This window comes from Oncorhynchus gorbuscha, linkage group LG12 (assembly GCF_021184085.1).
Source record: "Oncorhynchus gorbuscha isolate QuinsamMale2020 ecotype Even-year linkage group LG12, OgorEven_v1.0, whole genome shotgun sequence".
In the NCBI taxonomy this organism is placed as follows: Eukaryota; Metazoa; Chordata; class Actinopteri; order Salmoniformes; family Salmonidae; genus Oncorhynchus; species Oncorhynchus gorbuscha.
Window position 1 is genome coordinate 24,468,532 of NC_060184.1, and position 8,611 is coordinate 24,477,142.

The following is an 8,611-nucleotide window of genomic DNA, read 5'->3' on the forward strand; positions in this document are numbered from 1 at the left end:
TACCCACCTGAACATATACAGTGCATTCGGAAAGTATTCAGATTTTTTCCACATTTTGTTGTTACAGCTTTAAATATAAAATGTATTGAATTGTTTTTTCCCTTCATCAATCTACATACAGTACCCCATAATAACAAATCAAAACAGGTTTTTATAAATTTTCAAGATGTATGAAAAATAAAAGCAGAAATATCACATTTTACAAGTATTCAGACTCTTTACTCAGTACTTTGTTGAAGCACCTTTGGTAGGGATTACAGCCGTGAGTCTTCTTGGGTATGATGCTGCAAGCTTGGCACACTTGTATCTTCTCTGCAGATCCTCTCAAGCTCTGTCAGGTTGGATGGGAGGTGTCGCTGCACAGCTATTTTCAGGTCTCTCCAGAGATGTTCGGTCGGGTTCAAGTCCGGGCTCTGGCTGGGCCACTCAAGGACATTCAGAGACTTGTCCCGAAGCCACTCCTTCGTTGTCTTGGCTGTGTGCTTAGGGTCGTTGTCCTGTTGGAAGGTGAACCTTTGCCCCATTTTGAGGTCCTGAGCACTCTGGAGAAAGTTTTCATCAAGGATCTCTCTGTACTCTGTTCATCTTCCCTCGATCCTGACTAGTCTCCCAGTCCCTGCCGCTGAAAAACATCCCCACAGCATGATGCTGCCACCATCATGTTTCACTGTAGGGATGGTACCAGGCTTCCTCCAGATGTGACGCTTGGCATTCATGCCAAAGAGTTCAATCTTGGTTTCACCAGACCAGAGAATCTAGTTTCTCATGGTCTGAGAGTCCTTTAGGTGCCTTTTTGGCAAACTCCAAGCAGGCTGTCGTGTGACTTTTACCAAGGAGTGGCTTTCGTCTGGCCATTCTACTAGAGAGGTCTGAATGATTGAGTGCTGCAGAGATGGTTGTCCTTCTGAAAGGATCTCCATCAAGGAATTCTGGAGTTCTGTCAGAATGACCATCAGGTTCTTGGTAACCTCCCTGACTAAGGCTCTTCTACCCCAATTGCTCAGTTTGGCAGGGCGGCCAGCTCTAGGAAGAGTCTTGGTGGTTCCAAACTTCTTCCATTTAAGAATGATGGATGCCACTGTGCTCTTGAGGACCTTTTAATGCTGCAGAAATGTTTTGGTACCCTTCCCTAAATCTGTGCCTCAACACAATCCTGTCTCTGAGCTCTATGGACAATTCCTTCGACCTCATGGCTTGGTTTTTGATCTGACATGCACTGTCAACTGTGGGACCTTATAGACAGGTGTGTACTTTTCCAAATCATGTCCAATCAATTGAGTTTACCACAGGTGCATTTCAATCAAGTTTTAGAAACATCTCAAGGATGACCAATAGAAACAGGATGCACCTGAGCTCAATTTCGAGGCTCAGCAAGGGGTGTGAATAGTGTTTTCACTTTGCCATTATGGGGTATTGTGTGTAGATTGATGATGATTTAAAAAAAATGTAATACATTTTAGAATAAGGTTGTAATGTAACAAAATGTGGAAAAAGGGAAGTGGTCAGAATACTTTCCAAATGCACTGTATGACAATATATGAGAATGCTTTGCAGTTCAGTTCTCTCATACCTTGTTTGGAGCAGCAGAGACTGGGAGTAGTTGTTTGAAGACTCAAAAGACAAAACATGTTGTTTCATGACACGCAGTCAGTGACATCATTAAGTAGAGAGCGAAGTTCTTGACATGGCAGAGAGACATGCTACTCCCCACGCTCCTCTGAGAGCCAGCCCCCTGCCCCTGCGTGTTAGGAGTCTAATTCGAAATGTCTGCCAAGTGAGAATGTCCCACGTTGTTGAACACATTGTTTTAACTTTCACCAGGGAGTGTGTCCATTAGCAGTCAGTTCTTACACCGCCCTCTGCTCCCCTACTCCCCTCTCAGAGCAGTGTCTCGGTTCTGTGGGATTTCTGGAGATGCAAGTTTGACGGGAATAGACATAATAATCCTCAGATGGCGACCGCGATGAAGTGACAGCCTGGAGAAAATGTAATACAATTCAATACAATCTAATTGAAGTGGTGAGCCGGAACCCCTCAGAGAGCAATCAAGCCCTCTTTATTTTTGTCATGATCCTCGAAGTACACATTTATAAAGGGAAAAAAAAGTATTTGGTAAACTAATAGATCTGCCATATTGTGTTCCTGCAACACCGTCACACCCACCTGGGCCTGATGCAGATGAGTTAAACAAAGTTGTACTCAAAGTATAAAGCATCTGCCGTGAATATGTGGGGAATGATGACATGAATGTTTATCCATTCTATGTTTTTTGTATCTGTATATTGTATTTAAACTAAGTGTTGTCTTTAGCTGTTTTCCTTTCATATGCCATAGTTCATATAAATACAAGGCCTTATATGCATCAGGTTGCATTTATCAGGTCCATTCAATATGCAGAGAAAGTATGCCATTATCTACACTTCATTAGAAAGTGCCAACTTCTCCGTGTCTGTGGGCTTGTCTTGTTCTCTGTACCCCCTGGATGTCATTATTGTCAAAGAACATCCTCTCAATTTGTTATTTCCTTTGCAGTACAGAGAGACATTGATGAAGGTACAAGATGTGGGAAGGTAATCTATTCATTGGGGAGGCAGGTAGCCTAGTGGTTAGAGCGTTGGATTTGTAACCGAATGCTCAGAGATCGAATCCCCGAGCAGACAAGGTACAAATCTGTCGTTCTGCCCCTGAACAAGGCAGTTAACCCACTGTTCCTAGGCCATCATTGAAAATAAGAATTTGTTCTTAACTGACTTGCCTAGTTAAATAAAGGTAAATAATTGTGAAGGCCCAGCATTAAGCTGTGTGCTCCTTAACTCATACCTCCCAATATAATAGAGTATATTCATTCTAACCTATGGATTAATAATCTCCCGGTATAGAAAAAAAGCCCGTAATTCTACTATTTCCTGCTTTGGAAAATGCAGATTGCTGGGCCCAATGGGGAGTTATATATGTTAAGTGCATAAGCCACAGAAAGGAAATTACATCTAATGCTCTTTTGTATTCAATATGTCTCAGAAGGAAAGCAAGCAACTTTCTAAACTGAGATAATGTCAATTGGTTGGGTAATGCTCAGATTGAAGAGAAGACTTGTTATATAAACTAAACAATGTCTGCACAATGGATGTAGGCTACATGCAGCACATTACTGGAGTTAACTTCTGGATTTCCTCCTCCCACCTCCTATATTCCCTCGCTATATTTAATCAAAGTCGGTTCATGATGCATTGCCTAGCCGTATCCTCGGGCAAGTGCATTTCTGCATTACAGGAAATGTAATTATGAAATTACAAAGCAGCAGGCTGATCAGCACAATTCAAATTAGTGGGTACACAGCATTAGGCTTGCTGGCTGTGGCCTTCCCAATTAGCATGACAAAATGAGTTCCATTGGGTCTCAATGAGCCCTTTCATTAAGTGAATAGCAAACCTTTAGTTAATTAAAATTAGTGGATAGGTAAACTTCCCTTCTCGTTTTATGAGTGCACTCGGCTGCCAAAATAGTTTTCATAATTACAATTACACTGATCCTCTCTTTTTCTGTCTCCAGAGGCCTGTATGGGTGTATAGGGAGGAGGATAGCAGTCTGATGCTATGGTAAATGAGAGTGATTATATATAAAATATGGATATCAGCCTTCTGAGCTGCACTGTCATAGTGGTTTGATCAACTCTCATTTGAAACATCCTAAGTCCTAAATTGGATCAGTGTTCTATTAGGTTCTGATGAGAGAGACATGAGGATGGGTGATATTTGAATTATTTGATTGAATAGGGCCTGCATGTTTCTCCTTGTTTGTACATCCATCCACCAACAACCTCTGGCTGTTTTAATTGACTTTGCAGTCCTCCTGCCAGCAAAACACAGGTGCATATAGCCCTTCTATTTCTGCTCCAGTGAACACAGGCTAAACAGATACCACACAGACACTTTAGTGATTCATTCTAGCAGTAGACTGGGGTAAATAGTGAAGTCTTCTCACTGCAGACAATTGTCCTTCTCCCATTCCAACTTGACGTTGCATCGCGTCTGCAGAGGAATACATATGAAGGTGAAACATCAGTGTTCAGATGGCCTGAGGGGTACACTGCTGGCTGATGGGGAGTGACTCGCATGGACTCCATTCTCCCTCCCAGACAATGACTGGGAATGTATGTGGGAGAGAAAGGAAGCCAATTACAATAGGTCCCTGATTGGTATCGCTTGGTGTTCCCCACTGGATATCTCCATTTGGCTTTTTTTGCATTGCAAATAAGTAATATTTACAATGTTTTAAAAACAATTCTATATAACTAATCCACTGAAATTATGAATGTACAGTTCAGTAGAGAGTTTGTAACGCTCACATATGTAGCCATGAAATGCTTTGAAGGGCTAGTCATGGCTCATATCAACACCACCATTATAATAATGCATGCCATTTTGCAGATGCTTTTACACAAAGCGACTTAGTCACTGTGCGTACCATTTATATATGGTTTGTCGTGGGAATCGAACTCACTATCCTGGCATTGCAAGCGCCATACGCTGCCAACTGAGCTACAGAGGACCATATCTCAAGACACCCTGGATCCACTCCCATTGGCATACCACCCCAACATATCCACAGATGACACAATCTCTATTGCACTCCACACTGCTCTTTCCCACTGAGGTGTTTATTCTTTTCCCATGTGAAAATACTGTTCATTGACTACAGCTCAGAATTCAACACCATAGTCCTCTCGAAGCTCATCACTGAGATAAGGTCCCTGGGACTGAACACCTCCCTCTGCAACTGGATCCTGGACTTCTTGACGAGCTGAACTCAGGTGGTGAAGGTAGGCAACTTCACCTCCGCCACGCAGATCCACAACACAGGGGCCCCACCGAATTGCGTGCTCAGCCTCCTCCGGTACTTCCTCTTCACCCATGACTGCGTGGCCACATACGTCTCCAACAATCATCAAGTTTGCTGACGACACAACAGTGGTAGGCCTGATTACCAACAACAACAAGGCAGCCTACAGGGAGGAGGTCAGAGAATTGGCAGTGTGGTGCCAGGAAAACAATCCCTCCTTCAGCATCAAAAAAACGAAGGAGCTGAAGAGGAGGAGACAGCAGAGAGCATGCCCCCATCCACACCGACGGGGCCGTAGTGGAGAGGGTGAAAAGCTTCAAGTTCCTCTGCGTGCGTATCACTGATGACCTGAAATGGTCCATTCACAATACCATTATTAGAGAATCAGACAAATGATGCTACCCTCTTCCTATTGGCTACTTATCTTATTCAAGCCTGTCTCAAAATACAACACTGCCCATTTAGACAAAATAAAAAGCTCTTTACCTGACTAGCTTTTCAAAGATGTCTCGAAATGTACACGTTTTCTGCTCTTTTAAGAAGCAATCACTTCACTATTGCTGACTAAAAATGATCTATAACTGGGCTAATAACTCACTAACTAGCAAAATTATGAACAAATATGCACACATCGCAACATGTAGGGAGACATCTACTCACGACTGTTCATGTAAAAACAGTCCTGTTCAAAGGGAATGGCACAGATCCATATATGGCAATGGTCTATTTGCATATAGGCCTACTGCACCTCTGATTGGTTATGGTGCACCGGTCTGTGTAGTATGGGCCTGAGTCATACCTGTCAAAGCAATAGAATCCTACTCCGATTGCCTACAGCAAAATCTCTTGCATAGTTAGTTTTGCATACTAAGTCTTGCATAGTTCGTTTTGTTTCTGTATGTTGCATTGAAAGTGTCTAATATTTAATTGATTTGATCACAATTCCCACAGTAAAGGGAAACATTGATAATGTTAAATTAGTTCATGTTAAAACTAGGAAGGTGAGTAAAGTTCAATCTCGTGCTTCACTGGCTGATTCTTCTTCTGGGCTGCAGTCCTGGGGGGCTGTGCACCTGCACGCATTTCACAAGGAACATTGCTTGCAGCACAGCCAGTCTTCCATTCAAAGCCTTTCATTGTGTATTCATTTTGTTTGTAGACATCTTTCACCACACAACCATTGAACAAAAATATATGTTTACTGTGAAATATAAGTACATTGGTTTAATCACCAAAACAGAACATGATATCTACCCATTTAGTTATTCTAACAACCAGTTAACCCAAAAAGGAAAAAATGTCAGATACATGTTTCAAAATGTCCCTTTACATTACACCGTTTTCACAATAGGCAATACACTTGCACTAGACATTAATATTGACTGAACATCACATTTACATACTTTCTATCCCATTGTGTGATCATTGAAGACATCTTTCACAGTGTAATTTATTAAAATAAATGAAAGCATCATGTTTAGCAGGCACCCGTTTGCATGAAACCTGTCTTGAGCATTTGGCTACAGGTTCTCATCGAAATCGCAGTAAATATCATGCACCTGGGGTAGAAATCCAACATACGTATTACAGAATTGAAATCATTGCATGCATCATCCATGGCCTGAAGGAGTGTGGTACGCTCATGGAGATGGCAATCAATTTTCCACTTGTATTGTAATCATATTGTATTGTACAGTGTACCTGTACTAGTTGTTGGTTCGATTCCCACTGGTGTCAGATACCAAAATGTGTGGATTTTTGTCAGTTTGGATAAAAGTATCTGCTACATAAATGTCAGATATTATGGTATTATAGTAGTGTATTGGCCAATGCAATATTAGTATAGCAGTGTGAGTTCCCCCACAAAATAGAGCCCAGCAATTTAATTCTGGATTGTTTGCGTGTTGGTAATGTATTGTATTGATATTGTATTACTGCACTGTAGGAACTAAAAACATAAGCATGTCACTGCACCTGCTGTAACATCTGCTAATCTGTGTATGCGATCAATTCACTTACTGTGAAGTAAAATCATAGTAGTCGTCATCATAGTAGTACATTCAAGTATTTATCATACTTTTTATGTTTCTACTTTAGACATCTATTTTCATGATGTAGTTCTCATAATCTGTACTAGACAAGCCAGTTTACATGTTAAATCAACAGGTTTAACAAACTGTTAGGTGAACATCAATTAAGAGTAATTGGGTTAATTAAAGCATGTATTTCTAGATGAATCACTGATTTAAGTTTAGTGAAAAGGTGATTTTGTGTGTTGTTCTTCGTCAATAAAAAATGAAACAACTGCCTTTTTGATGATCTGTTTTGAGTTTTGGACTAATAGTTATGAAGATTTATTTTTTTAAACGAACACTGGTACGGTTCAAGTCCCTCTTAAAGATGTCAGATCAAACCTCCAGATTGCCTGTGGTGGATTTGAAGCAGGCACCCAGGAGAGCTTGGGAAATTGCATTTGCTGCTGCTAAAAGATTCTGATAAGAGGAGAATGCAATGACAGGGCAAGGTTATCTGAACACTGCAGTGGAGCAGCGCTGGGCGCCTCACCTCCCTGAGAGGTCAGCCTCTGTCATCAGTGAAGTGAGGGGCAGCAGTAGAAATACAGGCTACTAAAGATGCATGGGTAGTACAGGGACACTACTTGATGGGTTTGAGTCCCTGAGCTAAGCCTCACATCAAATCAAATGTACTTGTCACATACCTGTATCTCGTCATCTCATTTTGCTACAGTGCATTCGGAAAGTATTCTAAAATGTATTAAATTGTTTCCCCCCTCATCAATCTACACACAATACCCCATAATAACAAAGTAAAAACAGGTTTTTATAAATATCACATAAGTATTCCGACCTTTTACTCAGTACTTTGTTGAAGCACCTTTGGCAGCGATTACAGTCTCGAGTCTTTTTGAGTATGACGCTACAAGCTTGGCACACCTGATTTGGGGAGTTTCTCCCATTCTTCTCTGCAGATCCTCTCACGCTCTGTCAGGTTGGATGGAGAGTGTCGCTGCACAGCTATTTTAAGGTCTCTCCAGAGATGTTCGATCGAGTTCGGACTCTGAGTGGGCAACTCAAGGACATGCAGAGACTTGTCCCAAAGCCGCTCTTGCGTTGTCTTGGCTGTGTGCTTAGGGTTGTTGTCCTGTTGGAAGGTGAACCTTTCATCAAGGATCTCTCTGTACTTTGCTCTGTTCAACTTTCCCTCGATCCTGACTAGTCTCCCAGTAACTGCTGCTGAAAGACATCCCAACGGCATGATGCTGCCACCACCATGCTTCAATGTAGGGATGGTGCCATGTTTCCTCCAGAAGTGACTCTTGTCATTTAGACCAGAGTTCAATCTTTGTTTCATCAGACCAGAGAATCTTGTTTCTCATTGTCTGAGAGTCTTTATTGTCTGTGTGCCTTTTACTGAGGAGTGGGTTCCGTCTGGCCACTCTACCAAAAAGGCCTGATAGGTGGATTACTGCAGAGATGGTTGTTCTTCTGGATGGTTCTCCCATCTCCACAGAGGAACTCTGGAGCTCTTTCAGAGTGACCATCGGGTACTTGGTCACCTCCCTGACCAAGGCCCTTCACCCTCGATTGCTCAGTTTGGCCCGGGCGGCCAGCTCTAGGAAGAGTCTTGGTGGTTCCAAACTTCTTCCATTTAAGAACGATGGAGGCCACTGTGTTCTCGGGGACCTTCAATGCTGCAGAAATGTTTTGGTACCATTCCCCAGATCTGAGCCTTGACACAATCTTGTCTGGGA